We start from the raw sequence: 16,140 nt of genomic DNA, 5'->3' as shown, positions 1-16,140 counted from the left end.
AAAATCAAGTTAAACATTTTTATCAACTCATTTCATATGTTATTTTTTTCAAGAAAATCTACTGTTCTGTATCTTTAGACTTCTGAGAAAATACCAGTGAGGTCTGATTGCTGCTGTTCCCTAGTTTGTTCTAAGAAATTCACCTTCTCCAAGATTTGGTTTTCTGACATCAGAAACAACAAACAGACTAAAGCATTTTATGTACTTTGAGCAAAAATTCGAATGATTCAATAAAGTCAGATATTCTGTAGCTGCTATAATGCCAGTCCATGTGTGTATAACTCACATTGGGAGCATACAACGGTTTTTGCCTTCCTTGCTGAACCTCAGGTCTTCATGGGGAGTGCTCACTTCTAATGCAAGATTTGTGTTAGCTCTCCCATTCTAATACAGTGGTTTTCTCAATTAATGGCAAGCAGCATAGACAATTATTAACAAGGATGTTCTAGTCACTTTTCTCTGTGGTATTTGCAACATATTTTCTAAGCCCGTCCATGTGATCCAGATCATGTTATGGATTTGTTAACTTTGCAATACATTCGATTGAAACATCATAATTCGTTCCATGACAACAGTGTCTGATGTTACAGACGCACAACCAGCAAGGTCAAGAGTTGACAGATGGAAGTTGGAGCCGTGCAATTACATCTCCCAAACCATTACAAAGAATGTAACCAAAGAAAGGTGGAAACCTGGCCTCCAACATACCAAACAATAAAAAGCACAAACATAATTGCTTCACATTTAATGAATCATCCCTTGATATGCCAACCAGTCCAAGAATCTTTGAATTCCCTTTCTCTGATAAAAGTCAAAACATTTTTGAGATAGTGGCAGTTTATCTAAATTACTGTTTTTCCTCCATCAGTCTTTAGGCTTAATCACATTTGCTTTTATGGATATGGTAACCCTTCTGAATAGCTTTTAACCTTTTAAAAGTCGCCTTGACCTGAAGAACCTAAAAATTTTTAATATAATATTGAATAATAAAAATTGAACAATTGAGTGCTTCTCTTACTAGCACTCTGTGAGCGGTGTTCCAAGTCCTGGAGCAGAGTTTCTATGGAATAAAGAAATTAAAATACCTGTATATAGCTTGTTTCTAGCGGAGACCTTCAGCTCTGACCTCCGTTTCATCGGCTCCATTGTTCCTGGTGCCCCCACAATATCTTGGCATTCTCTTTTCCAAAGATAGAGTGTGTTTTATCCTGCAGCACGTCAGCTTCAAAGGGCTCTTACTTCAAGTGTCCAGCGCATCACTCTGGTAAATTTAAGAAATACTCAGCTTAAGATGGTCTCTTTCAATCACACAGAATGTAGGTAACTTCATGACTAAATGTAATAAACCAAGTCTTTTGTTTGCTTTGCATTTTTTTTTATCCCTCACCATGGTCTCCAGGGCATTTTCTCTTTTGTGTTTAGTAACATGCAAGACAAGAAAATGATCCACAAATACAATCAACCTTTTTGATTATTTTTAATCTTTGTGAAATTTAATTACAAGATGAGCAGGAGAACAAACAAGATGCCATTCCTGCCAGCTTATATGAAGGGAGAGGGAGCCCACCAGCCCCAGCCCGGCCCAGGGTGGGCTCCTGCTGAGAGCTGAGAGGACAGCGTTCTCCGGGAGAGCTGCCTCCCTCTGACCTGCAGCCCAGCTTGGATTCACACTCCAGCATCCCGAGCCCAAGAAAACCTATTGTTGGGAATGTTTGTAAGCTGACATTTTGCCTCCTGCTCTATCTGAGAGGTAGAATCTGCATTTTCTGAGCCAGTTGGCAGCAGGCACCACAAGCAGAAATGCACTGTAAGCCCATGGTATAGACTGTCACCCTGTGATAAGTGTGCCAGCTCAGTGGTGCATAGGTTTTCAGATACCCTCCTCTGGGCTATCATTCCAGTAGGCGGCTCCTCCTCCTCCCGCTCCTCCCCTCTCCCTCACACACACCCTGCATCAGGCTCTCCAAGCTCACTTCTTGACCTGGTTACAAGAAACCCAGCCCAGCCATCGAGGCTTAAAATTGCACCATGGTTCAGGGGAGCAGGAGGCAGTCCCTGCAGTGTCTAATGTGTTAAACAGCTGCGGTAGATATGTGCGCCCTTCTAACAATCAACTACTTACATATAGCGGCCATCTGTCAGGGGAAGTTAGTTTTTATGCAAGCCCTCTCACCTAGTGTTTGCAGGATAAACAAACTTGTACTTTCATACTTGTCTGTTTTTTTAAGAGCAGTGGATCCCAACATGTCCACTCTAGCTACCTGTATCAACTTGTGGGGCTGGCAATAGGGTCACTGCCTAGGTTTCAGAGCTGGTCTAATGACCCAAGGCATACCACCAACCACATGGTTACAGCTGAGGCTCAATGTACAGGCCCTTTAGTGGTTGGAATTATTTCATTTGGCACCATGGCTGCCTCAAATAATACATATTTTTAGAGAGAGAGAGAAAAACGCTACAAAATAAACCCATACCAATAGGGACATTGATTCTTCGGGTTTCAAATTAATTTCCTGTATTTCACCAGCTTTAAAAAAAAAATGTGTTATTGGAACTGCCACCTTAGGAGGGAAAACATCAGAAACTATTTCTTTGACGCAGAGCCCAGTATCAGATGCAGTGGAAGTGCAAGGGCTTCCTTCATGTTAACCCACTGCAACATCCCAGCTGAGACCTGAGATCTGCCTGCTGTTTGAGGTTAGCAGCTCGCTCAGCTCCGTGTTAGGTAATCAGATGTCATTTAGGCAAAATAAATGGGAAGTACTCAAGGAATCAGAAGAGGTGAAAGAGCAGAATCTGGTTTGGATAAAAGTTTAATTCTTCAGTTCCAAGCGTGCAGCCCCTGGAAGATGCTGAGCAAAGTCAGACAGGAGAGGCCGAGTAATGAAGACGGATGCATCTTGTTATCAGCAAGCCATTTACTGGGGCTTGACGTAACCTTAAACATTGCAGATAGCTCAATGGCACTTGCCACTAAAGTCCTAATTAATGAATAGCAGGCTCTAAATGAACAATGTGCATTTACAGATGAATTCTGGACATTCGTTAAATGATGTGATGTTGCAACACCACCCTGCAACGGTTGGCGGCCCCCCTCCCCCAGTGAGTCCCCTCACTGCCCTGCCAGACTTACCCCCTCTGCCAGCGCTGGAGAATTCAAGTGGGGCAGAAGGGAACGCGCTGTTCAACAAGGGACAGGGCAGAGAGAGGACAACTTGGTATCAAGAGGTGACACCTGCCCCGCGGTTTTTGGGGTCCCCCAAACAATGCCGTGTTTATCTGCTGCTGCTCATTAAGATTTAAAGGAAGGGGAAACGAGAGTTTGAATCGCCAAAGGTGCCAAAAACGGACTAAAATTGTTCAGAGAACTGCACTTTTGTGGGCGGGCTGGAATGTCCTCAGGGGAGAAGGTTCAGACAATGTGTAGATTTGTTTGGTGCAAGCTTAATTCATGAACAATTAAGTGCTTGTGGTGAGGGAGGCTGGCGTCCGCTGCAGCAGACCGCCGTCCTGCCTGCCGCTTCCACTGAGGTCCCACGGCCAGAGCCAACCAGAAATGTACCGAGCAGCAAACAGTAGCCAAGCTAATTATCTACCACGTTCTGTCCAGAGCTTTCTTCTTGATTTTGAGGAATAAAACGGGGAGCTGAGGACTTGTAATGTAACAAGGTGTAGCTCCCGTGTGGGAAGGTGTATATATGGCTATTAAATAAGATTATTACCTTCAACTCTCACAGAAGTAAAATAAAGACAGAGGCCAAGTATGAGTAAGACGTTGGAAAGTAAATTAACTGGAAAAGCAAAAAAAAAAAAAAAAGTTTTAAACGTCTGTGGGAGGCAGCCATAAAAGAGGTGCTTGTGGAGCCATGGTAAGCAGTAGAAGCAGATTTCAGAGGAGAGAGTACCCAGAAACAGCCCCCTTAGGCCACGTGTGCTCTGAGGCACAGCCCTGCTGTTGTGAGAGGCAAGCCTCAGAGGATTCAACCTTGTCTGGAAGCATCCACTCTAAAGAAGGCACTGCTGCCTGTTCGCCAAGGGCACAGGGCAGAGGCTGTGTAACAGCCGGGAAAATTCTCCCCATGGCAGTGCCAACTTCCATGTATGGTCAAAAGCAAAGGCTCTCCCTCACTGCAAAGGAGCATTCCCACATCAGGCTTTTCAGATGTGGGTTTGTGCACATCGAGGGAGAGACGACTCCCAGGACCCCTCAAAAGCAGTATAAAGGCAAACTAAAGGAAGAAGCAAGCAAACAAAAACCCTCTGAATTTTAAAATACCAAAGGGACTTGGGTTGGCATGAGGACCAGGAAAAGAAGAGAGGGAGTAGGTACCATACGCTTGACATCTGCCACCTAAATGTCCCGAGGAATGTACTGGTAGGAATTGAGGTGTCTCCCTTTCCCAGAGGCATTTCTCCTGTCTTACATATCTGGTCAAAAGTTTCTATTTGAGCAGAATTCTTCACTTACAGATACGGGGGTTGTGTGACAAAAGCGCCTAAAGCAATCATGTTAAGAGCTGCCCTCATTCCACATTGTATGACTGAATACAAACCCTTTATTCTGCCCAGTTTGATGATGAGATGGGGATTTAACCTCTGCTTGCTGTCATTATCAGTTCACTGAGTGTCTCAGTCTAAACCACAAAGCTTCAGGAAATCTCCATGGCTGGATATCTGCCCTTGCCCAGTGCCTCTTCCCTCCCCCTGCCCGCCAGCACACCCTCATCCAAAGCAACCCAAATACAGAGCTGACTGAGAACAGAGATCAATCGACCTTTTTCTTAGGACATCATTCCCCTGGATGTCTCAGAACTCCCTCCACAGGCCTTCCAGTCCCAGTGGTCATACAATTAGGGGGGAAAAAAAGTAGACTTCAGACAATGAAAGAGTTGCATAACTCATTTCATCAAAGCATATGTATAGGCCACATTTCCTCAGGTTTCAAAAGCCTGGTAGTTCACTCAGAAACGTATGGCATAATAAAGCAGTGAAAGAGCCAGCCCTTATATAACCCTCACTGGCAAAAATCTCCAGAAACCCCAGCCCATATCCCTCTAATTCAAGAGGTCCCTAGGGTGTTTTGCATGTGCTCCAAATCATCACAATCATTCTCTGCTCCCACCTCACAATATTTTCTCAACCTTCTTTGTCATTCCTGACTCCCAGAATGAGTCTCCAGATGTGAACATTGACATCAATATTCTAGCCAGACATTTCCACCCTGTCATAGTCTCTTTCAAGAGTCTGACCTTGGCCTAGAGATGCATAGGAAAGCCTACATAAAAAGAACCCATTCTTCCTCACTGAAGCACGTTATCCCTGGGAGTTAAAGGCTTGTCCTTGGGAGACAAGTCATCAACTCCAATCTGACAGCTTTGAATTTTCCTTTCTGTCCAAGGAGAGCTTTCCAGCTCATCATACAGCCCGTATACACATGTCTAGGTGTGAGTACGTTGGTTAACTGTATGGTGGAGGCCCTCCCTCTGAAATCTTCAAACATATCTGCTTTGGTGAAATAATTTTATGAAAATTCACTGTCATACAAAACATCATGTATTGACCAAGCATTATTCTTTTCCTGTAACAGCAATATATTAATAGGACTGTTTCTGATATTAGGATCAACCCACCTGCCCTCATGAAAAAGCAAACATGCACTAATGGATCAAACAAAGCAGAAACTTATTTCTCAATTAAAATAATAAACTTAAATAGATATTCTTACAAGTAATGATCCAGAGTTCCAGACTCCTTCCATCTTGTGCTCCACTATTTTCAATGTTTCTTCAGCTATATGACTCAGTTTTAACATAATACTTGCTACACACCAATTCCATGACCACCCATTCGCATGAACCATGTATATAAAGGGTAGGGAATTTAAAATATAGTTCATGGCTAGGAAATTACTTCCTTGCAATAGCTCTATGCTCTGGAATAAGAAATGCAAATGGTGAGGACAATCAGTTTCTCTTTCAAACCGCTAGATGATACATGACCTAGCAAAAGAATTATAACAGGATACACCCAATTTCAACTTGCCCTTATTTGAATTCTTTATGATTTAGGAGTGTTATTTTATTTCGTTTTGTCATAAAAATAAGGAAGGCTGAGAATTATAATTCTTTCTAACAAGAGAGAAAAGGAGAGATTTTAAGAAACTCATTCAAGGCTAAACATGAGTGAGGTAAGTTGACTTCAGTAGGAACTTAAGATCCTCCATAAGATCAAAGAATATACTGGCAAAAATCTCCAAAGTCAATATCTGAAAAACTCTGGAAATTAACCTAAAGTTATCAACAAGCAGTGGAGTGTTTACTCAAGAACAGCTAAGTCTCCACAAGAAAGGCAAGCCATATGGTATTATAACTGGCTCCCAATGTTACTGTGCTGATGAAATTCAACAGTCCCACAATCATGCTAAAAATCAGCAGTTTAGTAGTTACTGGGGAATTCCCAGAAAACTGTCAATAGTTGATGGAACTACCAGCTCCCTGGAAACCCCCACATGAAGAGCTGCCTCTATTTTACTTGACTCAAAGTTCACTTAGTGTGCACAACATCTTTCCTGGGTGCATTCATCCCAAGAAAGCCAGCAGCAATTATGTAACATTGCAGTTTCTCAAGGGAGCCATAAGTGTTGGGGCAACCAAGAAGCTGCCAAAATTTTTAAAAGAACAAGCTGTGAAGTGAAATGCTCAGTAGGGATTTTAGAATATCTGCCATATGAACAAGTGGATGGGCTACATACATGCCCAGGTAAGATCGGAGAAGGCCCTGAGCTCTCAACCTTAGCCGACTTTGAGGATCTGCAGAAGCAAGGAGTGACTCATCAGACACAACCAACCATTGCTAAGATGTATGGCTGATTTCTAATCAAAACCATGGATTCAGAAGGCATCAGTGTAAAACATCCAAAGAGCTGACAGATTTATGAAACAAAAATTCTATATCCAGCAAAACTATCTTTCAAAAATGAAAAAAAAAATTAAAACATTCCCAGAAAAGCAAAAACTGAGATTTTTGTCATGACCTGCCCTTCCTAAAGACAGGTGAAATAAGCAACCCTTCCTGATTTACCAGACAGGAAGAAATAAAGAGCACTATTTAAGACAGTTACAGAAACAAGATCCAAATACAGTATAGATGTATATCCTTTGTAATTTTTCACTTTCTCCCATATTTAAAATATAACTGCTTACAGCAATGATTATAGCAATTAATAGGCAAATTATACATAGCAGTGTAAATTGTATGACAATAATATTATAAGAAAAGAGAATGGAGTTATAAAAGCAATGTTTTATATACTATTATAATTCAGTTGATGCTAAACTATGACTAATGATAATTTAACAATAGAAAGAATCCATAAAGCAAAGGTGCTTCATCCTTTTTTATGGCTGAATAATACCCATTGTGTAGATAAAACATTAGAAATAAACCTTGAAATCATTATGATAAGTAAAAAAAAGACACAAAGGCCACATATGGCATGATTCCATTTATATGAAATATTCAGAACAGGAAATCCATAGAGACAGAAAATATATAAATGATTTCAGGGTTAGGGAGAGGGGGAAATAGGGATTGATTGCTAAGGGATATAGGATTTCTTTGGGGTGTGATGAAAACATTCTAGAATTAGATAGTGATGAAAGGTATGTAATTTTATGAATAAACAAAAAATTAGTGGACTGTATACTTTCAAGAGGGGGTTTGCTCAGTTTCCAAAATCAAAACAAATTTTAGCTTATCCATTTCTCTTTCATTTTCTCTTACACATACACCCCAAATAGAGATTAGAAATGAATGAAAAGTTGGAAGCTAGTATATCCAATTCTGAGACTTAATTTTTTTCTTTCTTTCTTTCTTTCTTTCTTTCTTTCTTTCTTTCTATCTTTCTTTCTTTCTTTCTTCTTGCTGTATAGCTCTTTTTTTTGCTGAGAATAACTCAAGCAGGAAAACAAATTCCAAGACTTTTGAAGCTAATTAGTCATTGTCCTAGAAAATACTTAATTTTGACTTCAGTATTATATTCAATTTTTCATTGATGCATGACAAATTACCAAAATGTATAGGCTTTAAACAACATGAATCTATCATTTATTATTTCCTATTCCCTGTGAACCAGGACTCCAGTCCTCATGGGCTGGATCTTCTGCTCAGTAAATCTCTTGACTGACATCAGGATGGTAGCTGGAGCTGCAACGCTTACCTCCGACCCAGGATCTTCTGTCAGGGTCACCGCCTGTTGATGAAATTCCATTTCTTGAGTTTGGGGGACTGCAGAGACTCTTCCTGCATCCTTTCCAAGTGGGCTCATCACAACAAGGTAGTTTGTTTCTTCACAGCAGCAGCATCTCTGCTGCTTCTGACTGCAACTTCTTAACCCTTCTTCAGCTGAGTTATCTATGTCAGAGTCGCCGAAGCAATCTTTCTTTTAACTAACTTAAACTCAAGGGGTCAAGGATCATAGCCAGCATCCAAAAGTTCCACTTACCTTTGTCATTAATGTAACCTCATCAAGAGTATCTATTATTTCATTTACAGTCATGGGTCTGGGTCATATTCAAATAGTGTATGAGTTACCAGGGTCATTACAAAATCACACCTTCTGGAGGTAGCTTGTATTCTAAGCAAATATGAATCTTGCTAAGCTAACAGATAGACATGCATGTTCACTGAGCTGTTTGCCAAGCACTGATCAAGCATCCACCATCAGAGCTGACTCTGAGAAGCAATCCAACAGCAGTCTCCAGTCCTGGCTGCCCATCTCAGATTCCAGTATCTCAGAATTCTGGTATTCCACAAAAAGTCTGATCCAATATAAAAGGTATGGTTAATCCTATCTATGCTAGCCCTCCTGCTCCTGCCCACACACCCTCTTTGTTTTTGAGAAGTTTCAGATGGGCAGCAAGACTGGGGATTGTTACCCTAATTTTGTAAGCTGCAATTGGTTGCAAAGAACCAAAATAGCACTGTAAGTAACCTTTATACTGGCTTGCAAATAATTAAATTCACACACACATGCAACTGGTTACCAGGTTTAATTTAATCGCCAAGTACTCCTCACATTTTAATCATGAGGAGAAACCGTAGCATAGAAAAGGAAACCTGTGGGGCTGACATGGTGACATAGCCAGTAAAGTTGTCTGTAGCAAGGGCAGCATTCCATGTGGGCAACCGTTCATGTCCCAAAATGTTCCACTTCCCATCCAGCTCCCTGCTCTTGGCCTGGAAAGAGCAGATGAAAATGATTCAATTGTGTGGGTCTCTGCCAGCTACATGGAGGACCTGGATGACGCTCATGACTGCTGGCTTTAACCTGGTCCAAGAATCGTCACTGTGGCCATTTAGAGAGTGAATCAGTGGATGGAAGATCTCTCTCTTTCTCAGTCTCTCCATCTTTCTCCCCCTCTTCCCTATCTCCCTTCTCTGAATTTCAAAGAAAACAAATACATCCTCTCTCTAAAAAAAGGAAACCTGTAGCTTAAATGTCAGACAAAGATGAATTTGAAATTCTCCTGCACTTATAACTCATTTATAATCTCCATGGATTACTTAAATTCTCAGCTTCAAGTTTCTCATCCATAAGATGGGAATAAGATACTTGCCCCAACCTCCTCTCTGGATGACTATGAGCATACCAGGGTCTGGGGAACTGCTCAAAACCCCTGCCACTGAGTCTTTGCACTGGCTTTTAGATCTTTGGTCTGACAGATCAAGTTCCAAGAGCATCCTGGGAGGACCATTTTTCTTGCATCCATCCATATTTGAGCAAAGTGAGGAAGAAGACTACCCTTGCTCTTGAACAGCCTTCTATCCCAAGTGTTCAATGCCCAGTTTATGAAAATTAATTAGCAGGAACAAAAAACCCACACTTCTGTGCACATTAAAGCTTGTCTGTAGGTGGAGAGGAACAGTGTTTAATCTGTAACACTCCAACTCAACCACACACGGTATGACAGATCAATTAGGCATGCATGGCCAATCACAACACCCACACCCACCAGACTGTATTTCCCTTTGCACCCACTTGGTTATCTGTGATCAGTTACTTCTCAGAGCCAGCTGAGTGCACTAACTCAGCCTCCTGCACTCAACACTTTTCTTCTCCCCACAGTGGGGAGATCTTAGGAAAGGTAGGGCATTTCTTCTGACATGGAATGGGAAAGGAAGTACAAATTCTCTGTTAAAAAGCACCGTTTGAGTTTGAATACTCATTTTCTGAATCTGGCAAATAACAATATTTGTTTTGTCTAATTTTAATTAATTTTTCAGAGCATGTAGTGAAAGAACAGATGACAAATACAGTTTGTGATCCCTTAGGTAGCAGCTAACCACATAGTTTAAAGACAAAATGGCACTGGAGAACAAATTAAAATAAGAGGCAGTAATTCGCATTCATACTTTTCCCATGTGTTATGTTGGTCCTTTTATCATTCACTATACATTTTATAAATCACCCTGTTGGACTATAGACTCCTTCAGAGAAGTAATTGTATTGTTTGTACCGAATTTGGGCTGAAGTACATGAGGGGAGATATGGCTGATGAACATGGTAGCCCAAAGCCACTGTGTATCATTGTAAAGAAAAGCAGAGAAGGGCAGAGAATGCTCTTCAGTATCTCAGAACACTACCTGACATGTGGGAAGTGTTTAATATTTGTGGAATAAGTGAATGAGCAAATGTTTGCTGGCTTAAGTTCAATTAAGGTAAAATTTGATTTGACAGAGTGAAATGGCAGCTGCTTTAACCTCTAGACAGAAAATAAGTGAGACTCACTCAAGGCAAAAATCGGAGTGTTTGGGATGCTTGCTCCATCTGCCCTTCTCATACGTTCTCCAGATGGCTCTCCCTCATCTTCTCCGCCTTTCCACATTTTTCTCATATCCTCACGCCCACTCATTTCCCATTTTTCTATGGCTACACATAACCCTTGCTCTGGAGTTTGGTCCGGGGCTTCTTATTCATGCTCCCAAATTGCTTTGACCCTAAAGCTCCTTCCATTCACAGCCACCACCATCAATATTTCCTGCTCCAATTGGTCCTAGCAAAGCTGAGAAAGAGAAGAAGACAGGGCTGGAAACAGAACGAACCCAACAATCCCTACGACCAGCATGTGCATAAGCTGATTGGTGTGACGGACGGTGTCGGACTCTGTACTAGCAAACTCGCGCAAGAATCAGCCTGGGATCATCTCAGATGAAGTTTCTTTGGAGATCCCTCCAACTGAACTGCTGAGCTTAGAACCCCAACCATGAAGAGACTGTCAGCCAGTGGATTCTGAATAGGGCTCATGGTGATTGGAACTGAGAGACTGGCAGCAATCCAGAACTGATGAACTATCAAAACTGTATGAGCAGGACCCTCAGAGTGCACCTCCCGTAGGGGATCTGGGATGGGTGGGAGGTTGGGTGGGGCTTTTCCCTTTGTTTTTTTCCCTGACCCCAGATACAGGGAAAAATGATATTGATGTGGAAACAATGGTATTACCCACTTTCGCCCTGTAGCCCTTGACCCTTTGTTCCCTAATCAACTAAGTAAGATTATTAAAAAATAATTTTAAAAAAAAATAAAATAAAAAGAGAAAAAAAAAAAAAAAGAACTAGTGCCCACATGGGATCCTAGTGTGTGCAAGGCGAGGATTTTAGCTACTAGGCTACAGCCCCAGGCCCTAGAGTCAAATTTTGAAAATAAATTTTTATTTTGTTTTGTTTTCAAAAAAAAAAAAAAGCTGAGAAAGAATGAGAAAGAGAGAGAGGGAAGAAGAGAAAGAGAAACAGAATAAGGAATTGGCTTAGGTGTGCCAATGGTGAAGTTCCAGCATAAACGCTAGCAGATATGAGACTCATGAAGAGCTCAACATTCTCTATAAGTTTTCAAGAAAAGATTGATGGTCCATCACAAAAGGTCAGGCAGACGTGTGCCTGTTACTCATGCTTTGTCTGTGTCTTTGGCTGGTTAGATTGGAATTGTCTTTATCAGTATTTGTGCTGCTATAACAGAATATCTGAGACGAAGTACTTTATAAACAGCAGACATTTCTTTCTTTTCCCTTTTAAAGTTTTACTTATTTGTTTCAAAGTCAGAATTACAGAAAGAGAAAGGGACAGAGAAAAAGAGATCTTTGATCTACTGATTCACTCACCAGATGGCCACAACAATCAAGAATGGTCCAGACCAAAGCTAGGAGCCAGTGGCTTCTTCCAGGTTTGCCATATGGGTGTCAGAGGCCCAAGAAACTTATGCCATCCTCTGTTGCTCTTCCCAGGCTGTTAGTGGGGAGCTAAATTCTAAGTGTAGCTGCCAAAATGATAACTGGCTCCCATACAGGATCCTGATGTTGTAGTCAGTGACTTTCCCAGCTACACACTAAATGTCACTCCTGCCAGATTTATTTAGTGTAATTCTACAAGCTGACAACTCTAAGATCAAGGGGCTGTATCTGGTGAGGACCCTCTTGTTGCATGATAACATGGTGGAGAGCACCGCATGTTAAGAGAGAAGCAATAGTGGGACCAACTCACTTTTAGAAAGAACCACTGTCAAAATAACATTAACCCAGCCCGGAGAACAGATCTCCCATGACATAATCATCTCATAAAGGACCTCTCTTTCAACTTTGCTTCTTTGGTGACTGAATTTTCAACACACGAGCTTGGGGGAATACAAATCATAGGAAGAGTCATCCACAACTGGGAGGGCAATCTACTCCAAAGAGTTTACCAATTTAAATGTTTAGTAAGGCATCGGTGGTTCAGTGGTAGAATTCTTGCCTGCCAATTTAAATGTTTATATCATCAAAAATGCCTCAAGCAAAAGCCCAAATTAATGCTTCATATCTGGGTACCTTGTGGCCCAATCACACTGGTACATAAAATTAACCTTCATAGATCAGCATTTGTCACCCTAGCACCTACTAACTCCCTAAACAGGCTTTTCTAGCTGTCTTCTCATTTTGTCTGCCACAACAGAAGTATTCTGCCTTCCAAAGGCAAGTGCAATCAAAGGGAAGCAGTCCAACAACCCCGCCCTCTATCTTGTCCCACATCCCAAGCCTAGAGGCTCAGTTTTGGCTTGACGTCACAGTATTCTCCTGAAGAAGGATGTCCTGGTATCCTATCCACAAAGGAAGAACTTCTGGGAGTCACAACCTTTTTTTTCCCCCTTTCTTTGATGACTTCCCATTCTACCCTGCAAAATTCATTTTACTTGTGCCTAAAACACTTTTTCTCCTGTCATTCAGTATAACTTAATGTGGATGAATACTGACTAGGCAGCCCAATAGCCATTGTGTGTATCATTACATATGTGTCAAATAAACATCATGGTAAGTAGCACTAGATGCTGTGGTCAGTGTCAAAGACATGGAATGATCAGAGGGCTTGATTGCATACGATAACTATCACTTGTTATAATTATGAAAATAGGTGAAACATCTAAATTAGGCCTTAGCTTTCATCTTTCCCTTTATCCACATCACAGCACTGATGTAAGCATAAATGAAATACTTTTGGGTGGAAGAGTTTGTAAATGATAAAATTCTCTTTCAAATGTTATGGCATTTTTCAGTCTTCACAATTTGTAGTTTATGTAACAGCCCACTCACTACTTAAAAACCAAACACACACAAACAAAAAAAATCTACTCTTTTAAAAAGTCTCAGAAATACAGGAGCCTCAAATAAACTCCCCATGAATTGTTTAGAAAAGGAGAAAGAGAGACATACACACAAACTCTGGGAAAGACAAAATCCTAGAGCAGACATGGATGTGGAATAGCTGCAACTAGCAGGAACTTCATCGTCCTTGGAGGAGGCATTCTGTTCTCCACAGCAGACAGATACTGTCCTTTCAGAAAGACCTTCATTTATCATAAAAACGATACTGGGTATCATGCAGACCAGCTGCAAGGCTCTCCAAGGGTGAAAGAAACAGGACAAATTGTATCTGCATATCCAGGGAGAGAGGGTCACAGCTCTCCCAGTATAGCAGCAGGGCTCATTGGACAGTAACAACAAAACAGCCCAACTCAAATGCCAGCAAAGAGAAGGTGGGTCGTGTCAGAAGGCACATACAGAGAAAATTCATATCTCTGTCTTATAATGGATGTTCCCTTGTACTCAGAAAGCTTTGGTGAATTATGAAAGACATTTATCAGACATTAGCAAAATTCCAACATTGGAAAAAACTTACCATCATTTATCAGCAGCTCGAAGCTACAATGTATTTTTCATTATGTGATATGGAAACACATGTGCAATGAGTGGGTGGGTTTCTGGTTCAACACCAAAACCACACTATCCTACTAGTAATTGAATTCAGTCTAACGCAGGATAGTGTACTCTGGGTCATAGAGCATCTGAAAGCTCGAAGCAAACCTCATCCCACTGGCCCTTAAGCCCAACGCTGACAACAGAACAACCTTTCTTATCATGTTTGTGATGAAGAAGGCAGGTGTCAACATAGCCAAGTCAAATGCATGCAATGCTCAACAATAGCATGATAGACTTCGTCTTATACCTGTTCTTTCAATCTAAATTCACTGAGGCTTTTCACTCTTAATCACTCTGCTTCTCATTGGCCTGATCAGTCCTTAATTGTGTCTAATTGATCTCAATTTATACCCTTGAATTGGTAAATCACAACCTAATTTAGAAGCGCAATGGTGCTGTACATATCACTGTCTCCTTGCAGCCTCCCAGCCATCTCGTCAGGGACAGGGGAGTCAAGAGAAATGCTTTTGTTCTCCTCTCCCATAGGAAAAATCTAAGTCAAAAAGGGCTACCCGAAGGCATAGCTTCTACTAAGGATCAGAACTGATAGGAGAGTTCACATTTCACAACTCCCTAGTCCTACGCTCCTTAAATAAGGAAAGGAACTTCTCGGTGCTGAGACCCTCACATTGTGTTCCTCTGGGACATCTCGTAATTTCCTCTTCAGGAGTTCCTTAAAAATAGCATAAAGGCATATGCAGCTGGAAGCATTTACACAAACTGTACAGCCTGGAGGCAGGGGATGGACTTAATGACCCTGGGCTAATCAATTCCTGCTTCCTAACACAAGGAGTGATTGCAAAGTAATGATCTACCAGCCCCAGACAAACATCAGAGTTACACATGAAATGAAGTTTCTGATTCCTCATTCCATGATAAATGTATGGTTAATCCTGATTCCTGATCCGTCATAAATTGCTCTTCTCTTCAGGGTCACTAAGTGACATTAGACTGTGAGTTGTATAGGAAGTGGAGCTGGAGAGCTTCCGCTAAAGTGGGCGCGATGTCGTAGGTATTGTCAACGTGCACAGCAATCTGCTGCCATCTGTCTTTATTTTGCTAACCCACTCAATCAGACACCATAAATGTTAACAGACATAAAAATGCTTTGCTTCAACATTAGGCACACATATCTTGTTGCTTCATCTTCTGAGTTTTGGACAAGCTGTGATCATTGCAAGCAATGCCACAATGAATCCCTTGAAGTGGTTCTGAACAGTGATGCCATAGAAGGCATTGTTCCCAGTTCACAACCAGTATTTGGATTCCAATTCAAGGCTCCAGTGCTTCTGAACTTGGCAGCAGATTTCTTCCCCCTCTTAACAGAAAGATCCAGAATGCAGTCTTGAGCTCATTCTCTGAGAATGTGGACTCAAGCTGGGGTAGGAAGTTTCAGCCAAACACTTTGATCCTTCCAAGAAGATCATGATGGAAGCAGCTCCATCCTTACTCCTGTCCCCAGCCATTCTACTAATCAAAACAGCATTCCATGTCTTCTTACTATTACTTATTTAATGTAAAGATTTTCATTCAATAATTGGAGTACAAAGGTTTCGAGCAAGAGCCTTGCTTCATAATTTCTAAGCAATTTTCTGTTTCTCAGAACCACTGAGAACTTCCAGTGAAGTTCCTTATCATAGCGTTCAGTTGGGCAATTTTTAAAAGGATCGAACAATCTTAGAAATTTTAAACACTCAGATTATTCTGAATTGTTTTTGAATGTCACTAAGATGTTTTACCCACATTGTAGTGAAAGCTGTGGTGCACTGCCCAAGTCTTCTCACTGGGACTGACTCATTCCCTTAACCATCAGAAGAGCTGACCACACACAGCTCTGAAGTGAGGCCTTCAATAGAAT

General features: G+C 41.3%; 1 long non-coding RNA gene across 1 annotated transcript in view; it reads right to left on the bottom strand.

Annotated features, from left to right (window-relative positions):
* LOC131479580 (uncharacterized) overlaps window positions 1-16,140 on the bottom strand; it is a 90,100-nt gene that overhangs the window by 10,003 nt on the left and 63,957 nt on the right. The window contains exon 4 of the long non-coding RNA XR_009244984.1: window positions 1,086-1,261. This is a non-coding gene — a long non-coding RNA (uncharacterized LOC131479580). The remainder of the gene's footprint in view (window positions 1-1,085; window positions 1,262-16,140) is intronic.

Source organism: Ochotona princeps, chromosome 2 (genome assembly GCF_030435755.1).
Source record: "Ochotona princeps isolate mOchPri1 chromosome 2, mOchPri1.hap1, whole genome shotgun sequence".
NCBI classification, from domain to species: Eukaryota; Metazoa; Chordata; class Mammalia; order Lagomorpha; family Ochotonidae; genus Ochotona; species Ochotona princeps.
The sequence above is the reverse complement of the archived record's forward strand: the minus strand, read 5'-3'. Positions and strand labels throughout refer to the sequence as shown.